The sequence below is a fragment of the Sylvia atricapilla genome, chromosome 2, assembly GCF_009819655.1.
Source record: "Sylvia atricapilla isolate bSylAtr1 chromosome 2, bSylAtr1.pri, whole genome shotgun sequence".
Lineage (NCBI taxonomy): Eukaryota > Metazoa > Chordata > Aves > Passeriformes > Sylviidae > Sylvia > Sylvia atricapilla.
Genome location: NC_089141.1, coordinates 72,773,828 through 72,792,958, shown reverse-complemented (window position 1 = coordinate 72,792,958; position 19,131 = coordinate 72,773,828). Strand labels below are relative to the sequence as shown.

The 19,131-nt window shown below is 34.1% G+C and overlaps 1 long non-coding RNA gene across 1 annotated transcript in view; it reads right to left on the bottom strand.

The window, feature by feature from the left end:
- LOC136374388 (uncharacterized) overlaps positions 1–19,131 on the bottom strand; it is a 406,287-nt gene that overhangs the window by 280,719 nt on the left and 106,437 nt on the right. Inside the window, exon 2 of the long non-coding RNA XR_010745898.1 lies at positions 5,862–6,015. This is a non-coding gene — a long non-coding RNA (uncharacterized lncRNA). The remainder of the gene's footprint in view (positions 1–5,861; positions 6,016–19,131) is intronic.

The window sequence follows — 19,131 nt, the reverse complement described above, 5'->3', positions numbered from 1 at the left end:
CCTTGTAGAGGAGGAGTGGGAAATGAGGGAACTCACAAAACAATCTACCATATTTTGAAAGAGGGAATACAGCCTTGCCTTATGTAGAACAAAAAACTTCCACACACAAGGTGGTTTTGCTCTCCACTTTCTTGAGAGTACCATTCAGAATTAAATCTTATAGTCCACAGTAGGAAACTTGACATTCACTGTCAGGTCAATTTGAGCAAGGACTGTATCTGTACTTGGCTTCCTATACCTCTGTAATTACTTCTGTGCTTTTGGGCATAAAATTTAGGTGAAATGAGGAAATGGTATATTAGTTCTTCATTCAGTCTGTAACTTATTGATTGAAAGCTTTAAAGTGTTTACACATCTAGAAAACAAATCACAAGAATTTGGGGGGTTTTTTTCCCCCTTTCTCTATCCAAGGAAATAGGCTGAAGGATGTCCATGATGTTGAAAAGTTAGAAGGAGATACGTAAATCCACAGAGAGGCAGAAATTGGAGCCTTAGTGTTCTCCAGGCTGATAAATTACTCTTTTATTAACCCATTACCACATGAAGTGTCCATCTTCACAAAATACTAACTTCATTCTGATGCGTAACATACCAGTTCAGATGATACACAACCTGCATGATACCTTGACCACACAATACTATATTCTATATTTCTCTGATTATTCCAAAAAGGAGCTCTTGAAGAGCTATAGTCTTCACAGGAGACTCCAGAGCAGAGAATGACATGCTGGAGTATATCCCCTGTGCTCAAGGGGAGCATAAAGTGTTAGGCAGGAAGGGATTTTTGGAAGTTTTAAAAGACTAGGAAGTAATAAACTAGAATTTGTTCAAAAGGCAAGTGCTGTAAAATAGCACTTTGGTAAGAGTGTCACTGGCTACTTTCCATTCTACTGCTGTGGAAATAAGAAAGCATTTAGACATTCTTTATACTGACAGGTAGCTATGACACCTATTATCTTATTAATTTTCCTCAGGAAATGTAAACAAATGGATGAGAAAGCAATAAAGATTAGTACTTTGCCAGAAGTTTGTTTCTTTACTGGTAACCATGAGTGCAAATATTTATACATTCGTTCGACGAAATAACACATGTAGTAAAAGGCTCCAGATTTCTGGTAACTTCAGAATTAGTGGTGCTAGTCTAAGGTAATTCCCAACAAAATATAACCCCATGTAATTAATGCAGGTTGTTTGTAATAATTGCACTGCTCTGATGTGCTGTTTTAGACCAGTGAGTATGATCATTAAACACTATATGATAACTTAAAATTTTTGAAGAGCAATTGTGTTTCTTTGTTTGTGTTTGATAGCTGCTGTCATAAAAATCTTCATGTGGATGTAACAGGTCAATATGAAGCAAAAATTACACTGTTGCAAAATATGACATTTTATATTATCTGACTTTATTTCTGTCTCTTTGTAAATTCCCTCAGCAAATTTTACATAATCCTTCCCCTTATTTGTTTTTGAATTAACAATCCAAGCTGACAGAACAGTTTCAATCCATTACTCAGGTTAAATTCATCACTCAAGAAGTACAAATGTTGACTCATGAGAAAACGTGTTAAGAGAGAGAAATTACACTCCTTAAATGGAAAACAACCAAAAATTGAAATATCATCTTTTATTTTTTTTTTTCCAATGCATAATATCATTATGCAGGTCACACCTTTTTGCAAAATACTGCATAAGAAAGTTGTATTGTAACTTTTCTCAATTTTTACAATGCATTTTAAACTGAATGTTTTTGGTTTTCCTTTCACTGCTTGTATTGGTTCTGGCTGAGCTGGATTTCATTTTCCCATCGCAGCCCTCACAGTGCTGTGCAGTTTGGTGGCACCTGTCACTTGTCAACCCACCACAGTGATTCACATTGTGGCATGAAGATGTTCATATATCTGGCAACTTTACCTGTTCAGACTTCATTGGCTGGTGAAAGTCTATGCTCAGGAATCCAAAAGTGGTTTTGGGATTTTGTATTTGGGTTGGAAATGGTTGGAACTTGTTCATCCTTTGACTTTGTTTATGCTTCAACAGTTTATATCATCATGTATTTTTGTGCCAACACTTGATCATGCACACAGAAATATGTGTTGACATATGTATCCTCTTGCTGAAAGTAAATACTAATTCTGGAAATGCGAATTTTTCATGGGAATATACAAATTGCAGTAAATCTTTCTCTTAAAAAAGATTTTCAGCTCCACAAAAGACAAGGATATGAGAGAAAAGAGTTCCAATAAAGACAGTTTTTATGTGAAAAAAGAAGGGTGAGATCCCCACAGCCTTTCAATCAACAATAGCCTATGAGAATGTTATTCTTAAAAAGAAGCGCAATATTTAGACCAAGTGTGGCATTCACAGCAAGAACTTTTATTTTTCTTATTCATTTTTAATAGAATTGAGATGTTCTGAATTGAGTGAATTATGAATAATGAAGTCATGTAGCCCTTCCAAAGACACAAGAATAACACCTAACATTAACATTCAGAAATTAGAAAGAATACTCTTGTGTGTAAATAAAACCTGAAATCCTACTCAGACATAAGGGATGTCTTGCTTTACTGAGGCAGCAGAATGTAGATGAGAGTTTAAAAGAATTTAACAGATGGCAAACATCATAATGGAGATTTTATTGCCAGCTTTAAAGAGTTTTGGTCCCACAATATGCCACCAGAATCAGATTTAACAATGACAAAAACAACTATACTGAAGTGGGTGAAGGAGCAGAAAGAGGAGAAAGGATGTTTTGAGACTTGAGAATGCAGTACAATGTCAGGTAAGGGATGTAGACTGGCCTATTTACATAGAGCAGCAAAAAGCCTTTTCTAAGGTATTTTACCTTTACACCATGATTTGAACAAGAAAATAGTAATCTACAGATTAAGAAGTATGAGAAATAAAACATTTTGGAGACTTCTCTCTTCAAGGAGGATGAATATCAAGTGAGATTAAAAAAAAAAAAAAAAAAAAAAAAAAAAAAAAAAAAAAAGAGACAAAGTTTGCCCACATATATCTTAAGCACAAAGATATCATCGACATTTCTGCATATTTGAGCCCTGAACTCGGAGATCTCTGGTTGCAGTAAAGAAATGTGTGTTGCATGTTAAAATGACCAAAAAAGACAAACTAGGTAGAACACTTTTCAGGGAACTGGGGGTCTTGCTAGAAGTATTATGAGAATTTTGATAGATGGTATTCAGAACCTCAGTGGAGTGATATTTGGATTAGTCTTTCCTCACAGAGCTATTTGAAAACAGATGCAAATCAATATGTAGGTGATAAGTATTTGTTGTTATTACTGCTGCATTCTGCAGGGGCCTTCGAAGAGGTAATTCATTGTGACGCATGAAATAGTCCTGTGGGAGCTCTCGGGTTAGAGGAGAATAAAACTAGCAAATGAAGTGTCAAGGCTTTATACTACTGTTTATTTTATACATTTAAAGTACACTATCCTTTCTAGTACCATTTCTTCAAATAACTGCACCGATTTACTGTATCTTAAAAGTACTTATTAAAGAGCAAACCAGTCAGCACAATTGTAGCACTTTGAAACATTGAATATAATGATTGACTGTTTGATAGGAAAACTAGATTTTTTCAAAATATAGCACATTTTAAACATTTTTGTAATGCAATGCTACTGTGACTCCATAGAGAAGCTAATGCTGAGAATCAAACATACTGTGGTCAACTTGTAGGCTTACCTGAAATTCAGACATACTTTTCAAAGAGGTGCAAGCAATATTATCGTAGTGAATCTAACTTTTCAGTATAAAACCAAGGAATTAAAAAACTTATTTAGCTTTTAATTGATATCAGTTACCCCAAGCTGAGAAAATTACATAAAGTTATGTATGTTGTATAAATATATGTAAAAATAGATATTAAAAATATAAGCCTACATTCTTATTATGTTTTTTTAACTCTAATTCTTCACAAAAAATCTTAAATCTCGAGAAGATAATTGTTTTCTTACTAAAATATATTGTTTTCTACTTATAATCTAACATTAAATTCGCGAAGTCCTACTCATGTATCACAGTGATGCAATAGAAAAATTTTTCAAAAAACTGTTTAATTTATCTTAAACATACACTTTAACATATACATAAAGAAACAAGTGATTTCTGAAAAAAAAAAATTACTTGACCTACATTGTAACAAAATTCTACAAAATGGAATGTTTTAGCTGTTCTATTTGACAGTCCATGTGTGACAACCCAGAACAAAGTAGGACTCTTTTTGGTACACATTAAAGACAATTTTAAGTTGAATTCCAGAAAGGAAAAGCATGCCAGCATAAATTCATGAAATCACAATAGCTCATGGAAGGTATTAGTAGCTCAAGATCTATGCACAAGTCAAAATATCGAACAGTATGCATTCATTTTTTTGTTCTATAATATCTTAGAAAAAGTTCAAATGAAACAGAATTACATGCAAATTTTCACTATGTCTAACACATAGCTTATAATTCTAGCAATTCACAAGATGTAATATAAAGAGAATATGAAGGCTAATTATAATTTTGACATTTTGAAAAGATTGCACTAAATATATCAATATGAAGAAAATTCTAATGCAGTAGAAGAGAGTGAAATAAAATATACTGTTCTTGAAATTCTTTTGTCATTTAATACTTTTTTAATAGCTCTAGTCACATTCCAAGACTATTTTACAGTCATTCAATACCACAGTGTGTCATTATCAAATAGATGTAAGATATATACAGTATTACAAAGAACATCTGGTTTTAAATATTTGAACTCCTAACTTCTTTCTCCAAAGTTAAACCTCCAAGGGCACTCTAAGGAAGAAAGTGTCCCAACTTTTTGGAATATTGCTCAAAATCCCATCTAGACTTCTAGTAGGACTTGAAAATGTATAGACTAAGTGTCAGTGCAAGAGGATCTTAGGCTGATTCTAAACTGACTTGTTAAGGCATGCCCCAAAATGTTCTGCCACCTTTTTCCAGGAGTTCAAAAAGAAATGGGAAACTACAGGTTCTCTACAGCCACATTTTTAAATTACCTCTTTCTGTCAAGTCAAAAAGGACCTGGCATTTTCACCCTCAAATTCAGTGAATAAAGATAATGCAAAATGCAGAAAAAAATGCAACGTGTAGAAATGGAGCTTACATTAAAAAATTCATCTATTGCCACCATCTCAGCCCATATTTTTACACTGGGGACAGAAATAAGACATGCTGAAAAATGTCCTGATTCAGAGAAGTAGTAACTTACTTTGCTTATGGTTGGAGTTCTATGCCATTCAAATGCACAATCACTGGATTTTTTATTGAAAATTATTACAAGTGTGTTTCACAGAATAAACAAAACAAAAATAAAATGCAAACAAACAAAATCCCAAACCACATAAAAACAAAACTGTAAGAGAAGTGGAAAGATTAATAAGAAACAGCAGTGGCATTATTTTTTGAGTGCTTTAGTACATTGGTTCCAATAATTCTTGATGAAATGAAGCTACCTGCACTAAACCTCATGGTTTGCCACAGTTCCATCCAAAATTAGTACAGCTTCTCTTTTTAACTGCCCAATCTCTTATGTTAATGTAATAACTCAGAGGGACATGCCACTTGACACCTATTATTTGACTAAAATACTGTGTAAAGTCTATATTATGCCAGGTATATTTTGATGTGTTGCAATGAAACTGATACTCATATTGATACTGTGCTCACAGAAATCCTATAATTGCAGACCTATTCCTGTAAATCTTGGAAACACTACATGGACAACTTTTCACATCTTTTCTGAGCTATTTCAGTGGTATGTATTAGTGGAAAATACACCAATTCACTGTTTAAGGGCATGAAGGAAACAGAATCATGGACTCACGGTCTGTAATTTTCAGGACTCTCTTGAATTCTCCACTTCCAGATCCTCTGCAAATATCTTCATCATCACAATCACTACTGATTTGTTCATCTACACCACCACGACTGCCTGTTTGTTGAAGATCCCATTTTGGAAATGATTTGCCCTGCAACTGCTGAAGAAAAGATATAATATGCAAATTAGCAGTAGATATGGAGAGCTTCAGTGAGTACCCAAAATTTCATATCTGTCCTAGTAATTACCTGATTTTAAAAGAAAATTTCAGAATGAGAATTCTGATTTTTTTTCTTTTAAACCTTACTTACAGAGTGATTTGAAAGCATGGCATTTGGAGATGTATAGTTTAGTTTTAATTAAAAATCCACAAAATTACTTCATCACTATAAAAGAAAATCAGGCACCAATTTCTGGCCAAGTGGAATGCATAAGTACTCAGAATCATAGAAAAGTTTGGGTGAGAAGGAACCTTTAAAGGCCATCTTGTCCAAATTCCCCTGCAATGAGCAGGGACATCTTCAGCGAGACCAGGTTGCTCACAGCCCCATCCAATCTGATTTTTAATATTTCCAGGGTGGAATCATCTACCACCTTCCTGGGAAACCCATTCCAGCATCTCACCACTCTCTTTACAAAAAACTTCTTCCTTATATGTGGTCTAAATCAAACCTCCTTCAGTTTAAAATCATTGCCCTTATTTCTACCACAACAGACCCCACTAAAATGTTTGTTGCCCCTTTCCTATATGCCCATATAGAGAAGATACTGTTTGTGCTATTTAACAGCTGGATCTGGATCTTCTAAAGACCCATGTGATGTCTACAGAGACTTAAGATACATTTATTATTTTATGTGAATTTTTTGCATTTGAAATATCTGAAATAGTATGAGAGCTGTGTTTCAGCTCTATATTTGTGAATTCAAAACATACTTGTCTGCTCTGGGTGTGTCACATGGAAACCTGGTAGAAGCTGAAGAAAAAAAAATGTGTTGGAATGATATCAAGGAATAGGAGACCAAGCTAATACTGTCAGAGCCAGAGTTAGCATGGACAGAACTATTTCCAAAGGATATCCAGGCATTACTTTGGTAGAACTAATAAAAGGGAGGTAAAGTAAAACAAAGGGGTAACCGATAATGGCCTAAGCAGTGTAGATGATTTGGTTCCAGTAAATAAGATTGTTCTCTGGCTCTTTTTTATTTTTCTCACTATGGAGATGGCCAATGATATCTGCATGGTTTATAAGAAAATAATAGAGATCAGTTTAACACATTTCTCCACTCTGTTGAGCCATGCTGAGCAACCACCTAAATAATGTTAATCTCTCTCATTTATCAAATGTACAAGTTCTGCCATACAGTTTTTAAATGGTAGTACAATTGTCATATATACACAAGCAATGTGCCCTCTTCGCCATTTAGATTCAGTTCAGTTTATCTGCCAGATGAATATAAACATCAAAACCTATAAAATCCCAGGTTTTTAAAAATGTTAACAATTCTTATAACCAAAATACCAATTTGTACAGATTTGTGCATTACTCATGCTTCAGTCTACGAAGATTTCTTCACACTGGCCAAAACTTCACTGTCACAAATTCCTTAATTTAATAATTAGATAATACATTCTCCTTAAAGAAGATACTAATTAGTTCAAAACAAACTCAGTTGTTTTATACCTTCAATACTGTGTTTGCTTTGTTGTTTAACAAGATACTGGGTTCATATTTTCAATCAATAAACTGAGTTTATTTTTCAGATTGTGGAGTCACTTCTCAGACAGCTTGATCTTTTAAGGGCTGTGCCCAAGAGTGTCCAACAAAAAATATTTTAATCCCTACTATGAGATCATTCAGACAAATCTCTATGCTTTTATAAAATTCACTTGCCCCTCTGTGTAAGAGCAGGAGAATGCCACCCACCACTGAATTGGCAGAACCAATTTATGCAGCAATTTTAATTCAAAAGTTTCATTAGGCATTTATATGCTACCTGAAAGACAAACTACCTAGCTAAGAGGGAAAAAAGCTCCTTGGTACTGCTGCTCTGCTACCTGCTCATTGTGTAATCCATGCCATACTTCTACAAAATAATATTTATTGAAACAAAACACAGACTGTTTAATGGAATACACTCAGTTAAAGAGCACACTGCTTTTTATCCCCAATTCATATGGTGACACATTCCCAGGGCCATTTGTATGATAAGGTACTCTTTATCCCTGAGATCTGTGGCATAAATGTGGGCAGGAACTTCCAGCAAGACAGTTTTTCAAACAAAATGTGTTGCCAAATTTTCTACAGTATATACCATATATACCATATATACCATATATATCTGGTGTATATATATGTATATATATACACATATTTTTCAAGCCTGAGAACATGCATCCTCCTCTACATCTCTGCCTCAGTCTTAGAAATATGTTGACTTAATAAGGTTTTAGATTTTGTTGCTTCTTTAAAATTCAGTGCAAGTTAGTTATTCCTCTTTCCTCTCTTTTTCTTCCTTTTTTTATTATTTTGCATTATTGATTTATGACTAGAAAACTAAAAATACAGATGGTCCCACTAAATTGCTTTAAAAGTAGGTTCAATATAGAAAAAGTACTCTTTAATATTTTCCAAACTTTTCACTGTACCTGAAAAAGTAGAGATTAAATAATGAGTAAGTTCATTTGTTATTTGGACTTTGTTATTCTCTTCGGTCTCCTTAATTGTACAAGAAGAAATATTGTCTCCATATAAGTACACAAGTTTCAGTGCTGGTTCTCCACTAAGCAAGACTTGGATCTAGTATAAATTCTGTATTAAACAGAAATCCATGTAGTTCTTCAAAGATAAATTGATTCACATTATAAATAAAGATAAAAGTTGTTTAAAAGATTTTTTTTCTTCTGCTGCACTTTTTATAAAGCTATTCTTAAAAAGGAAAATAAGTACATGTTACAACTGGAAAATTTTGTTTTGTATACTTACTAGGTCTTTCAGCAGAATGAGGAGGGTTACTAGCTGTATACTATCTGCCCCTTAAAAAAGTACAACTGCTTTCCTGTTGTGTCAAATAATTGCTTTCCTCTTGTGTAAAATAGTGTCTTTCCTTCTTATTTTGTCTAACAGTTTTTCCATTCTATCAATTTTTTGTCTCAAAAACCCTGAAACCCCAAACCCCATGAGTTGAATCACACAGTATTGTCTTTCAGCTTCAATGAAAGAGGCAGCAAACATTATTGGCAACTGTGTTAATTTGAATGATTTATGGCAAGGGTTAATTCACCACGGTTCTGAAACTGAAGCAGATACACCATATTCCAGATTTCCTGGTTCTTAATGTTGATGGAAGTTTACTGAACTAAGACTTTGGTATCAAAAGCATGTCCTCTGCTGGTGGCATTTAATTTTTCCCAGAAAATTTGTGCACCATTACTATGGTACATGTGCATGGGAGAATGAATCATCTGAAAGATCCTTGGGAGTCTTCAGCTTCACAGCTTCCCTACATAGATTTGGGAAGTTTGGCATCCTCCTTATATCTTTTAGTGCTCAGTTGCCAAAATACGTCTCAGGACTTTAACTGATAGCTTAGGTGAATGCTTTCTTTGACCCAAAAGGAATTCTGCATAATGTTATAATACCAAAAAGCACCACTAATACATTTTGTGAAATTTCACCTTTTAGAAGGAAAATATTTGCATTACAGAAGCTATACTGTCATATTAAAGTACTTCCGGGGTTCTGTAAATATATGACTTACTGGTCTGTAACATTTTGGTAAGAAAATTAACTGCCTGCAGCAGCTACGGAGGCACCTTATGAGGGTAATTGAAGATTCTGAACAAATCCCAGAGTCTAAGCATAATTAGGAAAATTATCACTAAGGACATATGATTATTGTACAGACCTATAGGGCATTGTAGTCTTTCAAGATTATTTAAGGCTTTTATTGATGACCTGGAAAGCAAAATGAAAAACAAAGTGGTAATGATAAATCTTGTACTGCCACGAGAACTGGAGAACTACTAAATAAAAAAAAGAAGTGACAAACTAAGAAAATCTCATCTGGCAAGCAAGGCAATTGAATGAATTTTAAAACACATACTATAATAAAATACAGACAAAAGAAAATTTGCAAGTCTAAACATTGTATTACATGCATATTAAAAGACAAAATATTCTGTTTCGTAAATTAATTGTGGGTGTCCTGGGTAGCCAGCAGAATCTGAATTACCAGAGTAGTGTTCTAGACAAAGATTTTAATGGGATATCTTTAGGGACAGAAATAGGAATACTAAGTCAGATTAGGAGTGTAATATTACTCCTAAATCGCATTCTCATTGCCTTTATTCAGAAAGGATGGCCCAGAAGTGAATTCCATTACTCTGATTAAAATAGAACCGAAAATCCTATTGTTTAAACCATGGAGCTCATCCTTAAGTACACTCAAAAAACCCCTTGATCTCAAGAATTTATTTAACCAGCCTTATAAGCCTTATATGCCTATATGGCAAATATGGATTTAACAGATTTGGCAGGCCAAAGCATATGAAAATTGCAAATAAATCTTTTTTTTTAATTTAAGCATTCAAAGTGAATAAAAAATCTATGTCACCAGAATTATACATTTTAGAAATATTCAGGTTGGTCTATATAAAAATAATTTTTCAATAATAAACAACAATTATCAACAGTTGTGGTAATGAGTTTTTTGGGATGTTGGTTTGGTAGGGGTTTTGAGGTGTGGGGTTTTTTGTTTGTTTTGTTTTGTTTAGTTCTGGCAAAAATAGATTTTGGTTTTAAAGCATGAATTAATTTAGAGGTTCAACAACATAGTATGTATTGAGGTTAAAGTAAAAAATTTAAATGGTCCCTTCTGCCTTTCAAAAATGTACTAATTAATATAAATAAATCTGAAATGGCAAGAGTGTACTCTATTTTGTATTTTTTCTGCTTTCAGAAAGCTACAAGTTGTTTAAATCAGCAGGAACACCAAATGGCCATTCACTCACTCCCCCTCAGTGGGATGAGGGAGAGAATCAGAAAAATGGTAAAACTCATTGGTTGGGATAAAAACAGTGTAGTAAGACATAAAAAGAATGTTAAATATTAATAGTAATGTTGATGAAAGGATGTACAAAACAAGCAATGCACAATACAATTTCTCACCACCCACTCAGTGATGACCTAAGCAGTGGACCACCAGCCCCTGGCCAGCTCTCACCAGTTTATATGCTGTGTGATTTTGTATGGTATAGGATAGCTCTAGGGTCTTTTGGGGTCAGCTGTCACATCTGTGTGCCCTCCCATCTTCTTGCACACCTCCAACCCTCTGGCTGGAAGGGCAGTAAGAGAAGGCAAAAAGTCTTTGACTGACTAAGCACTGCTCAACAATTAAAGTGTTACTGTGTTATCAACATTACTCTGGCCCCAAATCCAAAACACAGCTGCTAAGAAGATTAACTCTATCCCTACTGAAACAAGACAATGTCTAATGAATTATGAACTCTAAAAGGTAATAAAATTTATATTTATATGACTGAAACTGATGTGATACAAAAATCTAGTATCTTATTCACTCATTCTATATCATAAATCTTCATGGTAAATACAGATTTTTTTATAAATTTTATTGTATTGTATTTCAACGAAAATATGTTGATGCTCTGTTGCAGTTCAATGTGAACTAAGCTCAGTCATGGTATTTCCTCTCTTTCATTTATGTGCACATCATAACTACTTCTAGAGGGAATCTTAAAGGAGCCCAGTAGTGAATCCAATTTAGCTAATCAAGTCAAATCCAGAAGAATTAGTTCTAGAAGTATTACTACCTTGAACTCTTTCAAATGAGAGGAATAAACTGCTAATTTATTTACCTCTACTTAGCATTACATACCCGAATACTTAGAAATTAGCATTTCCTTTGGTGATCTCTAAAAAATACCTATTCATACATCTGTAGGCCAGAATGTCCTGCAGGGTTTCATTTCCTTAATAAAATTGTGCATTCCAAATTAGAAATCCAGATTATATTGGAGACTGCTATTTAGATTACCAGTACGGCAATTCATAATCCCTTATGATAGTGCCCTGTGGGGATTTTTTTGAATAAAAGGCTGTAGCTTTGTGTGAAGTACATCAGCTCATTTCTTTTTATTTTCTCTAATGATATTTTCAAAAAGAGAACTGAGATTTTTAATCAGCAGTAGCCTTTATATCCTTGTGATGATACACGAGGTACAAGCAATACATACAGGGCTGTGTCAAACTGACTGTTTTCTGCCTAGATCCAGGGCTACAGCTCTGTGTTTCAAGTTTGAAAACTCGTTCTTCTCCATAAAATCACCAGTAGCCTGAAATTCTGATGGAAATAACACAATATTTCTCTGGAGTCTAAGCTAATTCAGCTGAACAAAGAAAGAAATAGACATTCATTCTGCTTACTGAACTGCAAAAATTAGAAAGGTGGCTATGTGCCAGCCCTGCGCAACACAGCTTTAACCTATCCTTTGTGCTTCCTTGATATACATTGACTACCTCAGGATGAAATCAGTTGCTGCCTGAATAGTGGAAATAAGAATTACCCCGGCTTATTATCACACAACTACTTCAAAATCCAGACATTTCTTCTCAGTAGTTATTTAGTAGCATTCAAAACCACTCAGTAAGAGAACAATTTTTTAAAAGAAAGCTAATTGCTAAATTAGGTAGCAATGACTAGCAATTTTCATTGAAGGTACAATTCCTCACAGTGAGACTATGTGTTCAAGCACAAGCACACACTGTACATTTTGTTCCAGCCTTAGCATGCTTCCTGACCAGCACAAAGTTGAACTAACCTAACTAGCACTCTCCACAATAATGCCTGACCCAAATTTGAGTCTTAGCATAGCCTACAGACTGTTCTGAGTAAGCAGCCTGGATATGGCTACTCTGTTTTAGGAAGTAGGACACTTGCAATCCCTGAACATTTTTATTTAATACAACAGATGCAGTTTTTTGGATGTGTCTCTAGTGCTGAATAAAAGAGAACTGGACAATAAGGTACAGTGATAGATACTGAATTTATCAGTCTTTGTAACTTACATCTGTGCACCAATCAGTTCTCCCTAAAGTAAAGCACCTATTTGTAAGAGCCTGTTTGTAAGCACTGGGGACATGGAGCAATGTGTTCTCACCTTTTGTCCTCTTTTTAGCAGATATAGATACAGCTCCTAAATGGAATTGTCCATTCACAAATACCTTTTTCCTAATTTGTTACTTATAGAAATCTTGCTTTGTATCTGGGAGTGCCTTTTACAGCTGAAATCCACCGAGGTTCTCGCTTGAGTTCTGCCATGAGTGATTACTTTTCTTTCCAGTTGTTACTGGTTCAGAGTGAATACAGGAGCAAAAGATTAGCTCTTATCCCTTGGTGCAATCCCTGCCACCACAGTTATGCACACCATCAACTTGATGTGTTTGAAAAATATTTAGGTACTTCCATCCATAAAAATGCATCTCTTGCTAACATTTCACTGCAGGTTTAAATCATCCTCAGAAAATTAAATAAATGAATTAGACATTTATAAGATAAGAAATGCAAACAAAATTAAACCCCAGAACAATACCATGTACTCTTATTTCTGTCTAGTAGTTGAAATAACAGAACAAAATCATATTTTATATTATTAATGTTTAGAGACTAACTTGTATTTTTCTGGTCATTGTTCTTTTCTGTTCATCTGTTTCCTTTTATTCATTTGAATGTTACTGGTTATTACCCCCTCCACTAGATACAAATAATTTTACAAATAATTTTACAAATAATTTTACAAATAATTTTTCAGATAATCTGAAAACAATTTTATCCTTTACCTTGTCCTCATCTGAATTTTTGGACCTTTCTTTCTTGGTAAGGGTTGATATAGATAGATATATATGACATAGATTAGACAGTTTTCTTTGGTCCTAGTAGTAGACTTAAAATCTGTCTTTCTGGAACAGAATATGTCAATTGCTAGACAGCTTAATATCGAGTGCTTAATGAATGATTAATGATGTCTAACCAAAAGTAAGAAAATGGATTGATTTTAATAACATGGCATACTGTGATCAGATAAAACTCATTTGGACAAACAGAGTCAGGATTTTGGGTGGGGTTGAGCTTCAGAATAATACATCTCAGCGTGGATGTCAAAAAATTTACAGGTTTTTCTCTAAGTGAAGTGCCTAAGGTCCTCAGTAGTAATCTGCATGTTACAAATTTGATTCAGTTTTGTAGACATGGTTGTCTAGTGCTTTTTGATATGACCTAGAGTATCTGGGGCACTACACAGCAAAAGAGAAGTGACAGAGAATTTGCAGAAGAATTTGGTTCTTGAGCAACAGCTGGAGGCCAAGGAACACCAAGCAGCTGGGATGGTTCCAGGCATCTGAGCATGCAATTGAACCATAATCCTAGTTAAAGCTGGGAGTTATTGAGCTAAGCAAAGGTTGGAGTCCAAACAGATTTCTAGAAAGGAAATAACAAAAAAAAGTTTTCAAAGAGGATTCTTAATTCTTTTAGCCAGACAGTGCAATTTTTGTTTCTTTGGTAACAACAAAGCTCATAGCACAGCAAGGCAACTGGAGAAAAAGCACAGGATCCCAACCATTTATCTAGATACTATAGAAGTAAAATTCACTGTTTCTCATTATGTTCCCTCTATATATAAATAGCAAGAAAAAGATCAAATTGTTTGCTAGGAAAAATGCTGATTATGACTTAAAAATTTAATTTTCTCAAATAAAGTTTCAAACCAAACATTTTCAGTGTTAACCACTAGAACTTGGAAAATCATATGGAGAATTAATCAGAATCACAGCCAGTTTCAATAATCTTATGACTATCATTATGAAGGACAGTTTTTCAAACAAAATAAGATACCAATACATACCAATGAAGCTGTGGAACAGAAGAGAATTCACCAGCCTGCAAGATTCATATATATGGACATAAGTACATAATCATTCACTCATTATTATACACTGATTTCTACTGATAGTAACATCAATCTGTTATTAGTCTGGCTGTTACTTAGAAATAAAAATCGTGACATTAGCAAAATGTAAATGTTGAATTTAATTCTTTTTAGAATAAAGTTTATTCCATGCTTCAACATGTTCATATTAAATTGCTACTGAAAAATAAGCTAGAAATGAGTTCTGCAGCAAATTATACTACATCAGTTGTCCACCTGTATATTTCCAGTCTGCGGCAATTGGAGCCTATGTCTACAAAAGCAGAACTCCATTTTACCTCTTTGACACAGTTTTTTACTTAAGAGTTAATAATCTGTAAACCCTAGTTTCCTCTCATTATCAGTGGAAACAGAAGTCTGACATTACAGCTGAAGTAAATTAAACATCATGATAGATAATGAAAATCGCAGACATGCTATTTCAGGTTTTGATTTCTTCTTATACTTCACAGATCTGCAAGTGAAAGGGCATAATATTAAGCCATTTAGATGAAGGACATTCTGGAACACTTTCCACTTTATAGGAATATGCTACTTGACATTTCTTCTGGAGGGCCATTCAGAAGACATTATGGGAAAAGCTGCATTGAAATAATCTGTGATGCCATCATGAGCAAAATTGTGGCTGTTCTGTTAGAGTTAGATTTCTATTGCTACCATATTGTAAGTGGATAAATTGGTGATTTATCCAGAGAACTGATTTCAGAGAATGGAATTCAGTAGACAGTCAGTGGAGGTGACCCACCAGCAGTGCTGACTGACACACTGCTCTCCCTTATCCACTAGCAGCATGATAAAGTTACTTTCGTCTTTTACTTGGTGACATTTCTAGCCCTCACATCAATGGATTGGAGGGAGTGAGGAAAAGCAACAGCTGCTGTGTAAAATTCATGAAGACAGCAAAGCCAATATTGAGTAACTTCATAAAACTAGCTTTCTCCTAGCAATATTTGAAAGAAATTTAAAATACAAAAATAAAATAGAAAAAAGTCTTTACTTTTGCGTTAGCCATTGCCCTGTAGATAATGCAAGTGAAAAATGATCCCATATACTCAAAAAATTGAAACATTAAAAATACATTTCCCTCTTCAGCAGCTGCATATGTACTTTTTCCTTAAATCAGAGCATTCTAAATTGATCTAGAATACGATGTGACAGTAGGCACTTATAAAATTTAATGCAGAATTCAATATGAAACAAAATCCTTCAGTATTCATTTATCTCATAACAGACCCTACAAATATTGTCTACAGATCAATTTTTGTGGGGAGGGATTCTCTGTGCAAAAATATTGTCGTGTCCCATCTCATCTTCACCCTTCCCCCACAACACAAAAGATATTATGCAGAACCATAAATAATATCCAGGAATCTCCTTACATTAGTGAGACCAAGTATCAATCACAAAAGCATACATGCAGTCCTTATCTGTGACTTTGGCCCTATCCTATAAGAGATTGCCACAAAACACACCACAGAAAAAACAGATCCAGAATTTTCTGCATTATTTACCAAGTTTTCAGAATTTTCTGCATTATTTACCAAGGTTTTCTTAAGGTCCAATATATACTATTTTCATTTTCAGAATATATCCTTCAGACAGAATGCCAGTGTATACTCTAGTACATCATTTATGCCACATTCAAGTCTTACACTGAAAGTTTTCCAGTTGCTGAGACAGTGTGCCAGCACTCTCCAGAAGGCAAGTGAATTCTTAATGAGGTTAAAACAAGGCCTTCCTGCCACAAAATTTGCCCCTTGTCCCTATTCCTGAGTTGTCATTTATTTTCACGATTTCTGTATAACTATACTTCTCTGGTTTAATCTGTGTAGTAAGGCTGCTTTGCATAAATTGAGACTTATCATATATGAAGGACTGTGTTTTTAAATCCTCTTTGCCTCCAAACTATTCTTAAAATAGTTCCCATTGCCTAGTCTTGTCAAAATGCATCATGCCTGTTTTTCGAAATCTTCAAGAGAATTAAGGCGTCCTTGAAATATGAAAGCAGTGGAGGAGCGGACATGCACATTACTTGAGAACAGGTTTCTTGGTGCATAAAGAAGTGGACCACTTACAATCAGAGTCTTCTCAGAAAGATTTGGTAGAATAATCCTTTAGATCCCACTGGGTCTTTGTATGTATGATAAAATTACAACTTTTCTCAGAAAAACTAGCATCAAGTTCAAGTAGCTGCTTATGCTATTTCTTCACAGCATTACTTATTCAGATGCAATCAAATACCATAGAGAATATTATAAAATAGAAGAAGCCTTTTTTTGAAATTCCTGAGAAAGCCTGGCTCATGCATTTTGCAGCTGTAGTATGTGCGCAATAGTCTAATTATAGTAATCCTAATCTATGCAGACTATGTTATTAAATGTGACATGTATTTTAATTGTTGACAGATGGCTTTGAACCATGTATAAATATTTATAAAGTCACACGTATTCCTATAGCTAGCACACACAGAAGTTCCAGGTATATTAGTCTGTCTTGTCTGAATCCTTTTATATGCACATGCAAACTCAGGATTTCCATTTTCATAGCTATTTTATTGTTTAGGTTATCTGAAGACATAAAAGGACCATTTTCTTTTTAAATGAAATGAATATTGCATAGATTACAGACAGTTTTGATTACTGTGATTACTGTGAAAATCATTTTTCATCAGTATATTGTGTTGTGTTAGCACATGTGCTCACAGTTATTAAATATTGCCATTGTGCTGCTTATTCATAATCACTCATTTTCTCTCATCACTACAGGGAAGATACCAATAGAAACCTTAGAATCTCCATGAACAGTGCATAAAACCAGGCTCAATCCAGCAACACTATTCATGCATTAACACGCAAATCTAATGTACTTTCCTCTTATTTAGAACTCAGAAATCCTCCTTTAAATCACATGCAGTGAAAAAGTTGGTTATTAACAAAATACTCAAAACAAGTAGAAAACAGGCAACATTTATAAGAACTACCATATAGGAAATAGGTCATCTGAGCTCTTCAGACATGTCCAAGTGTAAGCTTAAAGTAATGAATAAGGAGAAGTCTGAGGGATCCCACAAGACAGAAAAACTGCTTACACGTCCTTTCACCTCTAAGGGTGGGAGCTACTTCACGTAGCTTTAGAAATCTAAATTTAGGTAGCTGTCTTTGCAAAAAGGAAAGTCCAGTATGTAATTCATCTCAGCCTAAAGTTATCTGTAAGATGTTTATTCAAGTCAAAAGTCAGATTCTTTGCTAATACGCAGTTTTGCAAAAAAATCCCAACCCACCAACCAACCTACCAAACAACTGCAACCAAACCAACAACAACAAAAAAAACCTTGTGCAGGTTTACTTTTTATTTTCCCCTACTGTAGAACATTCCTATTCAACTGAAACACCACCAGATTATTTAAGTGGCACTAGTTACCTTGTAGAGTCACTAGAGTTTTTGGAGTCAATGAAAAGAAACAAGCCCCTTCAAAAGCCTGACCTCAACCTAAAAAAAATCATGCAAGGATGCATGGACATATGCATTACTGATTTTTGGAAGAGCATTATATGGTGGTAAGTATTCCAAAGAAAATTAATGTTTTTTCCTGCCTGGATTCTTGCCCTAAAAGTTCATTCTGGAACAAACTATTTTCCTGCAAAAATGGAAGGAGGAGGCAGACATTTAAAAACAACAAAGTGAAAATTAGAAACCTTAACAATTAAGTTCAAAAAACTGTAGTTATGAAGTGATAGGATAGAAAGTCCTTTCAAGAGGGTGTGATAATTTCTTCCTTGAAAGGCTGGTGAATAGATCAATCAGCAAGGAATGAAAGAAAATAGACATGAGCCATTTGATGTCAGTCTTCCTACTGTCTCAAAGGTAGAGAAAAACTATTTTAAAAATTTTAAGAGTAAATTATAAAGCTATTCGTTAAATTCATTTTCCTTACACTTAATACAATTTTTTATGGCAAGTTTTTATGCATTTTTTAGCACAGTGACAGTACACTTTCAATTATTTTTCTTGTATCAAAAATATTTCACACAAAGTATGCCAACAACCAAACATCAGAAACAGATGAGTTAGCATTTTAAGGCTTTTATGAAATACAAAAATATCATTATTTCCTTTGAGATGAGCCATATTTGTTATATTTTATTTTCTCTCATACAGAGCATCTAATTGGGCAAATACTGCAAACTTCTATTCAATGCAGTTATAAATTTTTCATTATATTAGAAGTATGAATTTCTACCATTAAAAATTTTCATACAAAATAATAAAAAAAAA